Source organism: Oreochromis niloticus, linkage group LG12 (assembly GCF_001858045.2).
Source record: "Oreochromis niloticus isolate F11D_XX linkage group LG12, O_niloticus_UMD_NMBU, whole genome shotgun sequence".
Lineage (NCBI taxonomy): Eukaryota > Metazoa > Chordata > Actinopteri > Cichliformes > Cichlidae > Oreochromis > Oreochromis niloticus.
Window position 1 is genome coordinate 1,431,940 of NC_031977.2, and position 3,322 is coordinate 1,435,261.

At 37.4% G+C, this 3,322-nt stretch overlaps 1 long non-coding RNA gene across 1 annotated transcript; it reads left to right on the forward strand.

The window, feature by feature from the left end:
* Positions 1-260: 260 nt before the first annotated feature.
* Positions 261-2,622, forward strand: LOC109204507 (uncharacterized). The gene is made up of 4 exons (XR_002064002.2): positions 261-357; positions 941-1,098; positions 1,456-1,542; positions 1,924-2,622. It is a non-coding gene; the product is annotated as an uncharacterized LOC109204507 (long non-coding RNA).
* The last annotated feature ends 700 nt before the right edge of the window (positions 2,623-3,322 follow it).

Genomic DNA, 3,322 nt, shown 5'->3' on the forward strand with positions numbered 1-3,322 from the left:
AGAATCGGCTGGGCCGCGCTATGAATTCTGGCATAGGGTGGGCCACGAAGGATACACGTGACCCATCCTTCAAAGCTGTGGAAAGTATTGTATTGTTTTGAGAGCCTTTTTGTTGGTGGAGTATTGATTTTATGTACAATTCCACGGGTAGACGCGATCTGTATGGTCAGACTTTGCAAATGCGCAGTAAGGATCGGGGAGTCCGATCCGTAACTTTTTTTTCTCGTTTTTTCTACATAATATTGAAATGTTTCATTATTGCAAACATTTTCTCTCAGGCGGAGAGAGGTCATGGAGTGTCAGCCTATGGTATCTGAGGTCCAGGAGAGATGACCTGCGCTGTTTTCCTCTGAGGAGGTAAGACTGTCCTAATTTATTTATAATTTAATTATTATTCAAATTGGCCATTATTTATACTTATATTGAAGTAGTACGGTATTTGCTGGGGTAATGCATTGGCCAACTTGTGCTACCACTCCAGTCAAGGCCCTCTCCAGTGTTATATTGAAATCCTTACCCTGAACATTTCTGCCACTACAAGAAAAGAGTCCCCATGCTAAATCGAAATTGTGAAACAGAAAGGCAATCTCATAATTTTGACTTAGCATGTATTTTTTTTTTGTGTCTGTGTGCTAGAAATAGGACTTCTATAGTCTGAGATTGTTAGGGAAAGAATACTAAGGCAGGTCACAGAATCTGATTGGTCACAGATTTTGGTGCAACTTAGAACATAATATGTATTTTCATATTGATACTGGGTTTTGTGGGGGGTGTTTCTATTCCTGTGCAAAAGACGTATTCATGAGAGATTTTTGAAGTAGGTAGGTTTTGCTGTTGATAACACAGTCAGGCATATAACATGGTGCAGACTGTCCAAGACAGCTACCCAGGAATTTTCTGTGCTGAATAAATGACAATATTTGGTGAATGTATTGTTTAGATATCTGAAAATTTCATCGGATCACAAGCAAAGACCTCCTGGGGACCTTCAATGCATCCCTTGACAAATTTGGGCCTGGCCTGCTGAAACTGTACTGGTCTAAGAAGGGAGCTCTTGGTGAGGAGATGGAAGACCTCCTGGATAAACTTGATGAACAGGTGAGTGAAGTGCTCCTTTATCTGACATTTTTAGAAGAGAGTATACTTTTCTCTTAACAGAAACTGAAAAAGATGTTGGCTTCAAACAAAACACATCAGTGGACATATCAGTAAAAATGAATGTCATGAGTCATTGCTTTGTTCTTATTTGGCAGTATTTTATTTAATTTGTAAAAAGAAAGTAAAATTGTTAACATGGTGTTGTTGTTGTTTTTTTTGGGGAGGGGTATGTTTTGCGTGTTGCTGGGTCTGACCTTTGCTTTACTTTCATTACTATGAGATTGATTTTGCATTGTGTATAGTACACCATGTTACTACACTAATTGAAATTCTTGTTTTCCACTGAACACTCTTTAGACATCCAACACTGTGTCCAACGGGCACTGAGAGGCCTGCCCATTTTCCTCAAGAGAAGATGCAGCAGAGGTTTTCCTGAAGTGCTTAGTAAGTACAAAAAAGTAATGCAAGTAAAACTAATTGCTATGAGATGTTTTTAAAGGATGAGTTTATCCAAAATGGAAATGTACACTTTCTCAGTGCAGTCCAGATAATTTTATAGTGGGGATTGCAGTTGTCATAACTCTCACTCCTTTTTTTCTGCTGAGCAGCAGCTGGGCATTGTTGGTGGTTGTTCCATAGCAGAAAATATTTTTGTACAAAACTCACAAGGTGGCATTAATTAAAGGAAAATAAGCTTTTTCTTCTTAAAACCTCCATGAGTCAAACGACCAGCATGGTATAGAGGTTAAAGTTAAAATCTTTAGAAATTTCTTTTGTCTTTAGTTTTTCTTAGCTTTCAATAATTCATATTTTACTTTTCTTCAGGACACTGACATTTTGGAACCAGTGTTGAACGGTGCATCAGTTGCCATCCTCACCATCCTACAAGATGACGATGCCGATACGTCTGTGCGAGAACATGCAGTTGTGTTGGAAGGGGACAGGCTACAGAACATTCCAGATCTCTCTACTGCCCTGGCATACCTCTTTGGCCTTCTGTATGCCCTCAACATTGATTATCCAAAGCAGATGAGTTTTACCTTTGAAGCAATTCAGGCCATCTTATTTTGACCTGGTCGGACATTATGAAGGCGAAGTGGATAAATCATTATTCGAAATGTAAATTTTAGTCAGATGAATCTGTATTGTTGACAATATATGGTGAAAATTTGTCTTGTAGTATTGTAAAAAACTTGTTATAGTGTTAGTTTCCTCTTCATTGATGGTAACATTTCTAATAACTTTTAACTTCCATAGTTCATCATAGTAAGCCTGTGTAAAATGTCAATGTCTGGGTACATAGGCAATCGTTTGTGGCACTACCCTATTTAATGTGCAATAGTAATGTTCAGCTTTTACAAGACAGTCAGGGTGTGTGTGTGTGTGAATTATTAAGTTGCTGGACACTTTTCTTTTTTGGTTCTGAACTCTGGAATTTTAACGTCTCTGCTGGGGTGCTCAAAGCACCCAAAAGAAACTGGCAACACGTTTTTGTTTGTTTGTTATTTCTTTTCTTTCTTTCTTTTTTTTTTTTTTACAGAAATTCACCCTACTACCCATGACATTCTGAAATGTACTGAAAAGACTGTTGAACAAAATAAATAAGCTTTTAGATAACATTGAATTGTGCTTTGTTTTATTCTATATCATTTATTAAGTGTTTTTTCAAGTATAATAACAGCATACATTTTCCTTTGTTTATATAGGTAAATTTTCAACTCACTGGGGTAAGAATTGTATGATTACTCAACAAGAATATCTGTGTTTGGTGAAGGCAAAAATACATGGCATTGAAACCAGAATTTCTTTGTTAGACTTACAGGATTATCCTAATTAGGTGAACAAGAAGATCCAAGTTGGCAGAACTTGTAAATCTTAGTTAAGTCAACAACAGTTGGCAAAAGTTGAGAAAACTCAAAAATCTCTTGCATCATGTTGCCTTGAAATTTTACGTTTTCTCAACATTTTCTTTTTTACAGTGCAGAGCCTCCTCCATGTTTCACAGTAGGATATTGATATGCTTCATTTTTTTCCATCTGTGAAAATAGAGCTGATGTGCCTTGCCAAAAAGTTCAGTTTTTGTCTCATCTGTCCACAGGACATTCTCCCAGAAGCTTTGTGGCTTGTCAACATGTAGTTTGGCATATTCCAGTCTGGCTTTTTTATGATCTGTTTTCAACAATGGTGTCCTCCTTGGTCGTCTCCCATGTAGGCCACTTTGGCT